This window comes from Thamnophis elegans, chromosome Z, assembly GCF_009769535.1.
Source record: "Thamnophis elegans isolate rThaEle1 chromosome Z, rThaEle1.pri, whole genome shotgun sequence".
NCBI lineage: Eukaryota > Metazoa > Chordata > Lepidosauria > Squamata > Colubridae > Thamnophis > Thamnophis elegans.
This window is the reverse complement of record NC_045558.1, coordinates 23,198,513-23,211,181: the sequence shown is the minus strand read 5'-3', so window position 1 is coordinate 23,211,181 and position 12,669 is coordinate 23,198,513.

Genomic DNA, 12,669 nt, shown 5'->3' with positions numbered 1-12,669 from the left:
AAGGGCTAGATGAATGGCCCACAGTTTCAGCCAATTGATGGTGTTGGCAAGATTGGCCTGTGACCACAGTCCCTGAGTAATCCCTGATTGGGATCAGGCTGGCATCGGGTGATAGTTAGATGAACCGGCTTTTGAAAGAGAGTCCCTTGAGTCAATGCCAGGGAAAGCCACCACCCCAGGGACTTCCTCACTTGTGCGGGGGTGCAAACCTGTTGTAGAGAACAGCTGATGTCCTTCTTCTGGTATGGTAACAGGTACCACTGCAGGCAACGGCTGTGGAGGCGCACCCAAGGCACGATGGAGAAGCAGGACACCATTTTTTCCAAGAGATGAGACAACTGGAGGAATTGGGCTCTGCAACGTCGCTGGATTATCCTGGCCAGCTCCTGCAGGCTGTTCCGCTGATCTGTTGAGAGGAACAGTTTGCCCTGCACAGTGTCTATTAGAGGTCCCAGAAGAAGGATGCGGTTGTCTGGGCTTAGAGAGCTTTTTGCCAGATTTATGGAAAAGCCTAGCCTTGGAGGACTTGAATGGTAGTTCGAATGTCCCTGTAACCCTGTCAGATGGAGGGGGACAGCAGGAGAATGTCATCTACATATACTTGAATTCTGATTAATCTTGAGTGGAGGTGGACAGCCACCATCGCTAGCACTTTTGTGAATACCCTTGGGGCTGATGACAGCCTGAAGGGGAGGGCCCAGTACGGGCAATGATTTTCTCTGTACTCGACTCAAAGGAACTGCCTGTGTTCACGGAGGATGGGAATGTGAAGATACGCATCTGTGAGGTCCACCAAGGAGAGGAAGTTGCCCTTGCGGACACTTTCTGGCATGGACTACAGAGAGTGCATCTTGAACCATCGATAAAGGACATATCGGTTCAAGATTTTCAAATCCATAATTGGTCTCCATCCTCCCGAGGCCACAAACAGCCGGCAGTAAAACCCCTGATGTTCCTGGCCCTTGGGAACAGCCTGGATGGCCCTGATCTGAAGAAGATGGAAAATGGCCTGTTCCACTGTCTCTTGAGACTGTCCTGAGACACTGGGCAAGGGACAAAATGCCTCGGGGGAATGGAGAGAAACTCCAGGATCAGACCCCATCTGATGGTCTGCAAGACCCAAGCATCTGTTGAGATGTCCTGCCATTGGTCTGCAAACACTGCCAGTCGGCCCCCTATCGGAAGATCCTCCAGACAGTCACTTCTAACGTCTGTAGGATTGATTGAAGCCCCCCCCTAAAGGATTTCCTAGGAGAATATCATTGGAAGGTCCTATTGAACCTATCCTGCTGTTGGTTGGATCCCTGCCTAGAGAGTGGCTGCGGATGGGAGTTGGAGAAACCCCTGTCCTGCCCTCAAAAGGGCTGGCATCTATAGAAGGTAGAGGAATTTCTATTGTCTGCCTTGTGGAAAGTCGATTGGTGGACCTTACGTTTGTCCTTTGACTCCACTAATAAGGGTTCCAAAGAGGCCCCAAACAAATTACTCCCTAAAAAGGGAGATGAAGCCAGATGCCACTTGTGTCTGGCATCGGCTTGCCAATGTTTTAGTTACAGTAGTCGCCTAGAGGTGACCGTAGAAGCAATGGCTTTGGAGGCAAAGTGAGCTGTGTTAAGTGCAGCATCTGCAGAAAACTCAAGAGCTACTTTTAATTTGTTTAAATCCCTGTGGGCCCTAGTGTCTTTATTTGGGATCCTGCTCTGAAGTTGCTTTAGCCAAACAAGAGCAGATCTGCTAAAAAATGAGAAAAAAGTGGAAGCCCTAATAGCCCAGGCAGAGGCCTGGTGACCTTTGACAAACATTGTCTTCGTGCTTAAGCAAATCCTCAGGAGCACTGGCAGATGCATTAGGAGAGGCCTGAGCTACCACAGGGAGGTTGATGGCTGGAAGGTCTAGAGCCTTAACTAAGGCAGGTCCTACATTATACAGGCGCTTATCAAGAGAATTAGGAAGAGGATTGGTGCTCGAAGAGGCCCATTACCTTTGCATCTCGTTCATAAAACTCCTAGGAGAAGGAACCACCTCCTTCTCAACTGTAGGTTCAAGGAAAAGAGGATCCTCAGAATCCGCAGTGTCAGAGGCTGCAGGCTTAGGATCCGGGGTAGACTTAAAACCAATCTTCTTTGCCTTAAATAGCAGGGACTGGAAAAGAGCCAGTTTGAACATATCGCCCCCACAGTCTGGGTCCTCATTTCACCCACCTCGGAAGGATGGAAGGCTGAGTCAACTTTGAGCCGGTGAGATTAGAACCGCTGAACTGCAGGTAACAGTCAGCTGAAGTGGCCTGCAGTACTGCACCCTAACCACTGCGCCACCTCTTCCTTGCGAAACGCCACAACATACTCATTAATCGACTCATCCTCTTTCTGATTCCTGATGATAAACTCATGCTGGCGAACGTGCTTGGACGGTTTGGGGGCATAATGGATCCTCAGCATTTGCTGAAGCACGGACCAGGCAAATGATTGCAGCGGTGTTGGCTCAAAGAGGTCTTTCGCCATCTCAAACACTTCCCAGCCACAGTATCCGAGGAACATGTTCTTCTTTCAGCCTTCAGAAAGGCCCATGAGGTCGTTTGCCTCGAGGAAGCAGTCAAATCGTAGCATGTACGATTCCCAGTGCTCGGTGACTGGGTCATACAGAGTCGGTGGGGCGTGCATGGCCATTTTGTATTCTGAGGGTGTTTTGAGTTTGCTGCTCAAAAATGGCTGCTCGAAGCCGTGCTGAGCTCCGGGCTGGATGTACTTGCTGGATTGCTATGCTCTTTTTGGTTCGCCAAGTTGCCTTCCAATCCCATCCTCGTCGCCAATGTTAGATTGGGTAATGGATAGGCACACACAGGCTTAACGGTAACAACAGCTCTTTATTAAGTACAATAAGTAAGAACAATCCAGCGAAGGTTGAGTCTGACAGCAGACCTTTTATAGGGAGCTGTCAGACCCTTCGACCAATAAGATTAAACCTCTGTTCCCGCCAGAACATAGGACCTTGGTGGAAACCACTGTAGTGAGAACAAGTATCTAACAGTTTTTGAAGGCAGACTATTCCACTATATAATTCCACTATTCCAACCTTTTTGACTTTGTGCAATTGGGGATGTGGAAATATGTTCATGCACACACACACACATACTTGCCTGCCTCTTCCATGGCACGATTCCAGGATTCGGTCCGGGAACTGGTGACCTGTGGTCTAGAGCACTTCTCCTACAATCCAAATACAGCATTGAAATCTTGAGGGCTTAGAAGGGATACCTTGGGGATATGATAGTTTTATGGAACCAAGTAAGGCAAATGAGATAATTTTATACTTTTCTCTGCAGCATTGGGAACTCGGAGACATACAGTGACTTTGAATGAGAACGAATAAAAGGAACTTATAGTTCAGAAAGGTTTATCATATTTCAACTTTTTTGGGAGGGGAGATCCCAGTCAGGATAGTACTGTGAACTATTTTATAAAATGCATGTTTAATATGCAAAATGTATTGATGTTGCCCTCTCCAAACTTCAAACACTACTGGATAGATACAGTTAAGCATTAATATCCAAGGGTAGTACTGGTAGCATATGCTTGCCTCAAAGACTCAACTAAGCATATTTAACAGCAAATAATTCATTAGATCAGTTATATTTCCGGGACTGAATCAGGATTGCTACTCTGGAAACATTAAGTTCAAACCCAAAAATCTATTCTAATAATGAACAAGAACTAGTATATGGAGCTGAAACAATATTTCAAAAATAATTATTAAATCTTGTACTCTTGGAGTAACATATAATTTCAGAGCAGCCTTTGCTAAATTTTTGAGTGACCCAGCTAATAGTGTATGCTTGTCTCAAAAAGGACACCAAGTCTATCATGATTAAAGTAGCTTGCCCTTCCAAATGTTAAATCTACCTACAAACAAAAAACAAAATTCTATAAGACAAATGTACCAGATGTTGACCTGAAAATAGTGTGAGTGTCTTATAGAATTTTGTTTATCCATGCTTAAACATGAATAATAGCATAATTTGATTTGCTTGCTGGTCTTATTGGCTTAAACAAAAAAAAAATTCTAAATATTGAATGAATATTGGGACTAGAACAGTGTTTCAGCAGCAAAACATTATGTAATTATAAACCATTGACCATTATGAAATTAAAAATCTGGCATTTATAGGCCAGTGTGGTTATAAAATCAAAATTTGCTATGAAAGAACATTTGTTTGTAAAACGTGATATTGAATGAAACAGGATAAACTGGATATGTCTAGTTTAATGAAAAGAAGGACTAGGGAAGACATGATAGGAGTGTTCCAATATCTCAGGGGTTGTCACAAAGAAGAGGGAGTCACACTATTCTCCAAGGCACCTGAGGGTAGAACAAGAAGCAATGGGTGGAAACTAATCAAGGAGAGAAGCAACTGAGAACTGAGGAGAAATTAATCAGTGGAACAACTTGCCTCCAGAAGTTGTGAATGCCCCAACACTGGAAGTCTTTAAGAAGATATTGGATAACCATTTATCTGGAACGGTATGGAGTTTCCTGCCTAAGCAGGGGGTTGGACTAGAAGACCTCCAAGGTCCCTTCCAACTCTGCTATTGTATTGTATTGTATTGACTGAAAATTGGGACTATATCAGTGTTTCAGCATCAAAACATGTAATTATAAATCATTGGCCATTATGAAATTAAAAATATTTTTGAACCAATGTTGGTTATAAAAGAAAAATTATCTGATACTTAAACTAGCATTTGCTATGAAAGAACATTTTATTTGTAAAATCTGTGATTTTGAGTGAAACTGACTGAAAATTGGAACTAAAGCAGTGTTTCAGCATTAAAATATTTTGCAATTAGAAACCATTGGCCATTATGAAATTAAAAATCTGATATTTATAGGCTATAAAATCATATATAAAATATATATAATGTTGGTTATAAAATCAAAATTCTCTGCCACTTAAATCAAGTTTTGCTACGAAAGAATATCTATTTGTAAGACCAATGATAGTTTTAGTTTTGGATTGTTTTATTTTGAAACTATCTAAAACTTTATGCTATTTAGTAGACCACTCAGCCCCCATAATGCTTCCTCTGGTGCTTTGGGGCCATATGGCCATATGTTTGCTATCTGTTCTCCCCTTCTGCTCATCAATCAGGAGCCTTTCCTTGAACTATGGGGAACCATTGCTTGAATCTTTCCTGATATGTCCATTGCTACTATTGCTACTATAAACAAATCCTAGATATGTCCAAGGACATTTTTCTCTACCAGAGAATTATTGCAGTGAAAACAGGATATTGCAACAAAAAATTAGACGTGGTTATCTTAATTAAACTGTTGAATTACTTTGAAACAAAACAGAACAAATTCACGGAGATAAGCTATGCTGTCTACCATGACAGCTGTATATTATCACTAAAAACAAAGGTAGCATGCCTTAAATAGTACAGGTAAATGGAAAACGGCCACTACCCTAATATCCCTGCAGCCATGACTGCATTTTCTTTATTGCCCCTATTTTCATTGTTTTGTAGGAACGCTTGATCTAACTTTTATATGAATTGTTTATAAATTATAGTTATGTGTTATACTAGTTATACATTTGTAGTTATAGCACATCAAAGCTATTTGAGAACATGTTTGTTCCAGAATTGTGATACTCTATATAAACTTTATTATTGTACGTATATACACAGTATACACATACAATGAAATTCATGTGACATCCAGAGACCAGCCCAACACACACAACAATCCCTATACACACTCTCACTCATCAAAACTGGCGCAGGATTTGATGAGGCATTCCCTATTTTGACTACTTGTTGTCTATTTGACAAGAACACAGCTATCCACTTGTGCAGGGATCCGGAAATGCCGTAAGAGTTTAGTTTTAACAGTAGTTTGTTGTGAACCACTGAATCAAAGGCTTTGCAGAAGTTGATGTAAAATTCATCTATTGCTTTACCTTGGTTGAGTTGTGCAGTCCATATGTTTTTGCAGTGTAGGAGATGCAGATTACAGGACAATTTTTTTCTGAAACCAAACTGCTTGTTAGAGAGTAGATTGTTTGTCTTTAAATGGAGGGTAATGGATTGGTTTATGATTGATTCCATGACTTTGCAGGTGATGAACAGTTAGATTGGTCTGTAATTTTCAACTAGGCTGGGGTCTCCTATTTTGAAGATAGGGATAACCATGTCTAATGACCATAGGTTGGGCGAGGAGCTGGATCTGAAGGATATTTCATAGATTATGCTTAGAGATTTGGCTATGGCAGTGGAAAGCTTTTTCAAGAAGTAGGCACATAACCCATCAGGGCCAATGAATAGGGGTGGTTTTAGGTTGCGTAGTGCTTTTTTCAATACTATCTTCAGTAAATTCACATTCTGCCTTTATCTGGTGGCATAAGGTTTTGTAGTGGCTTTTAAAGTTAGTTACATAGCCAGTTTTGTTTTTTCGCCAGAGATTTTTTGGGGGATTGAAGCTTCCTTATTGTTATGGATAAATTGTTTTTTTTTTCTGGTTTGGGGGGTTACTAATAGTACATATAATTTAATGACTTTTTTTGACTTCGAGCAAAGAAGTGTTATAATGGCCTTCAGTAGTAATACAGTCATCGAACAGAATGTGCCAATCAATAGATGAGAGGTTGGCAACTATGAGATCATAGTTGGCTTTTTTAAAGTTATACTTTAGGGTTTCATCGTTATGATTCTCTTTGTAAAGACATAAATTGAGACAAAAGTCAATCATGCTGTGGTCACTGTTGGAAAAGTGTTCTTTTATTTGTAGACTATAAATTGAATTTAAACTGTTGCAGAAGATGAGATCAAGGCAGTTGTTGAGTCTGGTGTTGCTTGTTACTAATTGATCCAGTCCCAGAGTAGTGACGGCATTGTGCAGGGTTGCATGTTAAGAGGTAAATTGAGGTCACCAAGAAAGATGAAGGGGTGTGGGCATATATTCTGCTTGTACTTTCCATTAGATGTTTTAGTTTGATTCATTTGAATTTTGGTTTACTATTTTATTATATTTGTATTGTACCTTTAACACCCAAAAGATGTTTCCAAAATAAAGATAGTACACAAGTTCATACACACCGAATTTGAGTAAATTTAGCCTTTTCTATTGCTATGCCAGTCCAGTGGGACCTAGCATTTCTATTAGATTTTTGAAACATGCTTTCTCCAGTACACTGCTCGGAGAGTCCAATGCTGGGTTAACACAGCCTATCTGCCCTTGGACTGAGTGATGTTTTTCTGTTGACCACGCCTCCCTTTGCCTCTGCATGCTCAGTTTGAAAACTCAGTCTGCCCGTTGGGACTGTTTTGGGAGTGCTCCAGTCTAAGGTCAGATAGGCTGGAAAGTTTCCCACTTTGGACCACGTTTGGCTTCTTAATTTAGAAGATTGTCTATCTATTAAAAAGAACTGTCAGATTTGACTCCATAGAGGTTTGTGTCGCTTTAAGAGGGCACCCGGGCTTCCCCTGCAGCTGCTGGTCGCAAGCGCTCCAAGGGACTGCAAACTCTCGCCCAGCGGCTGCTGGTGAGCGGCAGGAGCGGCAGGGGAGGTGGGAGATCTTCCCAACCTGACCCCAGGGACTTTTAAAAGAAAAAACCCCTAACCGAGGGTTCGGGAGCCTGCAGGCTTCTTAGCTGCTGGCCACTCGGCCGCTCAACTCTGCCCGGCAACAGCGGCGACGGTTGGAACCTTCACACGCTTTTCTGGGCTGTGAGGCTAAAAAGAGTGGGAGGCGGCTGCGCGTCCACCCGCCGCCATTTTGGATCGCTCCGAAGCGAGGCAAAGAGCAGAGAACGTGCGGCTCGTGTGGAGAGCGAAAATTCTTCCAGTGCTGCTCGTTGAGAAAGCAGGAGAAGCGGAGAGCCAGGCAGCCCAAGCGGAGCCACAGCCAGCCCTCAGCGACTGCAGAACGCTGCAGGGAGGGTGGAGATTAGTCTGGGGAGCCAGCTAGTCTCTCCCTCCTGAGAAGAAGCTAAGTCTCGGGGACCCGAGGGTGGTGGAGGAAGGAATCCGACCTCCAGGCGGCCCTTCCCTCCTGAAGAGTCTGCAAGAGTATTTGAGCCACTTTGGCCAGCGTGTGCCCATCCCAGCTCCAGCTAGCTTCCAGGCCCCGTGGGTAACCTGAGCATGGCAGAGGAATGCAGGGAGGCCTTAGGGGACCAGGCAGGGCCCTCCAGCAAGCGCAGCAAGCTGGATCCCTCTGTGAAAAAAGGCAAAGGCCACAAGGGCTCTAATGAAAGGTCTTCACTAAGAGCCACAGTAGATCCCAGGCAGGTCTCTAGGCCCCATCAGCCAGAACCTAGCCCGAGCCATCGTAACAGGGAGTTAGCTTCCCCTGATCGTGAGGCCCCTTCCCCTGGGGAGAGTGAATTCCTGTCTGGGGATGGCTATAGATCAAGGGATCCATGTCCAGAGGCTTCTTGGGGGTACCCTGATTCCCCTAGCTCCTCCATTGGGGAGGAACGTGACTCCATCCAGGATTCCCATTGTGAAAAAGGGGAATCCAGCTCAGGCATGGCTGGCCATCGCAGGCCCAGCAAGCAGAAACTGAAGAGGGGTAAAGGCCCTGCTCTCTCGGATGAAATGAGGGAGGTGATTTCCTTAGCCATTTCTCAGGGGATAGCTGAAGGAATTAAGCACAGGGGCTCTTGCAAGACCAAGGCCCCAAAGAAAAAACGCCAACCTAAGGCCTCCACCTCCAAAGAGCCTGTATACTCTTCTGACTCCTCCAGCCCATCTCATTCTGAGCTTTCCAGTTCTGAGCAGGAGGAAGGGGAAAATTTTGTTCTTTCTGAAGATGAAGACCTTACCCCTGATAAGCCAGCCTTCACTGGCCTGTTCAAGCTGTCTTTATTTAAATCCATCTTGCACAAGGCAATGACGGCTATGGAGCTAGGCCCCACTTCCAAGCCTGAGGCCACTCAGGCTTCTACCTCCAAGGATCACAAACATGGCCTGTTCAAAGAAACAGTAGCAGCGCCTGAGGTCATTCCAGTACCAGACCTATTTATGGATGTGGTGCAGCGCCAGTGGCTACAGCCAGGCACGCTGACCAACCCTAGTGGGGGGACAGGGCACTGTATGCCCTGGAGAGGAAAATGGAAGGCATCCTGAAATTCCCTGAAGTAGATGCCCCGGTTGTGTCCCTAACTTCCAACTCAAACCTACCAGCTGAGCTCCTAGAGGGACTAAAGGCAGAAGATAAGAGGTCGGAAAAGGCGTGCCAGAAGACACACATGGCGTCTGCCTGGGCCATTAAGGCATCCACCTCTGCTTCATTTTTTATTAGGGCCACCTTATTTTGGCTGCGACAACTCAGATCTCGGCCGCCCCCCAAGAAGGCTAGATGGCGCCATGAGCTCACCACAATTATAACTGCTGTCGAGTACTCGGCGGATGCTACCTTGACAGCGGCCAAATTCTCATCCAAGGCCCTCGCCTCCAATATCACCTCACGCCATCTCCTATGGCTTAGACATTGGCAAGCTGAAATGAAAGCCAAATGGAAGCTGGCATCGGCCCCATTTAAGGGAGGCCTTCTTTTCGGGGAGGCTCTGGACAAGTTTGTCACCGAAACTAAGGACAAACGCAAAATCCTCCCCGCTATTCTTAAAAGGGGTGACCATAAAGGGGCGGGGTCCTTTCGTAAGAGACCTTACAGGAGTCAGGAAGCAGGGCAATCTTCTCACCCTTCTTCCTACCAGAGACCCTTTCAGGCAGGGGGGGATAGGCACCAGGACAGATCTTCCTTCGGTTCTCGTGCCAACCAATCCCAGTCTTCCTTTCAGAGACCATTTCGAGGAGGCGGAAACAACAGTAGTAGCTCCCGACCCTTTCGTAAAGGGAAGTGACGGTTGCAGGGATCCTCCCATCGGGGGTCGGCTGCGGCTGTTTGCCGACAGGTGGGAGGAGATAACATCAGACAAGTGGGTCCTCAACACCATTCGGAGGGGCCTTGTCCTGGACTTTCTAATCTTCCCCCAGAGGAAGTTTCTTCGCTGCTCTACCCCCAGGAATCCAGAGAAGAGGGAGCGTATGAGAGCAGAAATCCACCATCTCCTAGAGATAGAGGCGATAGAGCCAGTCCCCAGGGACCAGCAGGGGAGGGGCTTCTACTCTATCCTCTTTCTTGTGCCCAAGAGCTCAGGGGGGGTGGAGGGCCATCTTGGACCTCAAGAGCCTGAATCAGCATCTGGCTTACAAGAGGTTCAAGATGCAGTCACTCCATTCCATCCTGGACTGTGTAAGGGAGGGGGACCTATTGACCTCAATAGATCTCGAAGAGGCCTACCTGCATGTCCCCATCCATGTGGCCCACAGGCGGTTCCTGAGGTTCTGTTCGGAAGGGAAGCATTATCAATACAGGGCGCTTCCCTTCGGGCTATCATCTGTGCCCAGAACATTTACCAAAATACTGGCAGTGCTAGCGGCTCACCTCCGCAGTCATTCGGTTCGTCTGGAATGTTATTTGGATGATATAATTATTCATTCTCTCACCACCAAGCAGGCACACCGCGATGTTTCTTTAACTGTGCAGACTCAGGAGCACCATGGCTTCTCTGTCAACATGGAGAAGAGCCAGTTCCGGCCGTCCACCTGTATATAGCACCTGGGTGCAGTCATCAACTCCACCTCCTGCCAGGTATTTCTTTCTCCAGACTGGCTGTCCAACCTGAGACGCAGAGTGAAACACTGCAGCCTTGCCAGGTCAGTACCAATCATCCAGCTGTCCCAGCTCTTGGGGATAATGATATCGTGTCTGAAGGTGGTTCCCTGGGAGTTGCAGTGGTTCCCGCTGCCAATGCAGAGGGCCAAGATCAGCAATTCACACAGGCACGTTCAGCTCCCGCGGAAGGTGATCCGATCTCTGGCATGGTGGAGATCCAAGGCAGTCAAGAAGGGCTGCTTGTTCAAGGAGCCAGAAAGACTAGTTGTCACCATGGACGCCAGTCTCCTGGGGTGGGGCGCCCATTGTCAGGGTCACCTAGCCCAAGGCCAGTGGACTCAGAGGGAGGCTGCTCACAGCATCAATTGGCTGGAACTGAGGGCAGCTCGCCTCGCACTGCGAAGGTTCTCCGCTCTCGTAAAAGGGGCTCATGTACTGTTAATGACAGACAATGTGGCGACCAAAGCACATATAAACCGGTAGGGGGGCACTCGATCAAAGGCCCTCATGCTCGAGGCAGAAGCTCTGGGCAGGTGGGCGGAGCGTCATCTGGCTTCTCTCAGTGCAGATCACATCTCCGGCATCAGCAACCGGGAAGCAGACTGGCTGAGCCGCCAACGCATTGACCACTCGGAGTGGCGCCTGCACCCGGACCTGTTCCAGCAGACCGTGAGGAGATTCGGCAAACCGCAAGTAGACCTGTTTGCCACACACAACAACACACACCTCCCACGCTTCTTCAGTCGCTACCACTCGCCCCTGGCGGAGGGAACAAACGCACTGAGGTCCATGTGGCCTCAGGGACTGCTGTATGCCTTCCCTCCACTTCCGCTCATTCCTCAGGTGGTGAACAAGCTCCTGGCCGAAAAGGCAGATCTCATCTTGGTGGCTCCCTTCTGGCCCAGAAGGCCCTGGTACGCAGACCTGGTCAGTCTCTCAGTTCAGAGACCGTGGCGAATCCCTCAAGACCAAATTTCCCTCAGCCAGGGGGCCATCAGCCATCCAGAGCCCCAGTGGCTACAGCTAGCCGTTTGGCACTTGAGGGGGAGTTCCTGAGGAAGCAGAAGTTCTCTGACCAGGTCATTCGAACGATACAAGCGTCCAGGAGGCCTTCTACTACTAGAATCTACGATGCCACCTGGGCTGCATTATCACAGTGGTGCAAGACTAGAGACATAGAGGCCTCATCAGCCTTGATTCCTCAAACCCTAGACTTCTTGCAGGAGGGTCTAGATAAAGGACTTGCTGTTAGCACCCTTAGATGTCAGGTTGCAGCGCTGTCCACTATCCTGGCTAGGGGCTCCTCCCGTTCTCTGAGTCAACATCCTCAGATCAAGAGCTTTCTTAAGGGAGCTGTGAACACCAGCCCTCCAGCTGTTCACCGGTATCCGTCATGGGACCTTCCATTCTTGCGTAAGGCTCTGACGAAAGCCTCATTTGAACCTTTGCGCACTATCAGTCTACACCACCTTACCATCAAAACTGCTTTCCTGGTGGCTATTACATCTGCACACAGGGTATCCGAGCTGGCAGCTCTTTCTATCAGGGAGGATCTGTGCGTAGTTCATCCGGACAGAGTAATTCTGAGACTTGATCCGTCCTTTACTCCGAAAATTAACTCTGTTTCACAGGACTCAAGAGATTATTTTATCCAACTTCTGTCCCCATCCTTCTCACCCTAAGGAACATGAGTGGGACAAGTTGGACGTGAGATGAGCCGTGCGCATGTATGTAAAGAGAACAAAAGACTTCCGCCGTTCAGAGGCGCTCTTTGTCTCCTTCCTCCCTGCGTCTGTGGGCCACAAAGTCTCCTCACACATAGTGGGTCGTTGGTTATGTGCTTGCATAAAGCTGGCATATGAGCACCAGGGCAAGACTGCTCCAAGCCGGGTCACCGCACACTCCACTAGGAGCGCAGCAGCTTCTGCAGCCTGAGCGACACAGGCTTCTATTCTTGACATTTGTAGAGCGGCCATGTGGGCCTCTC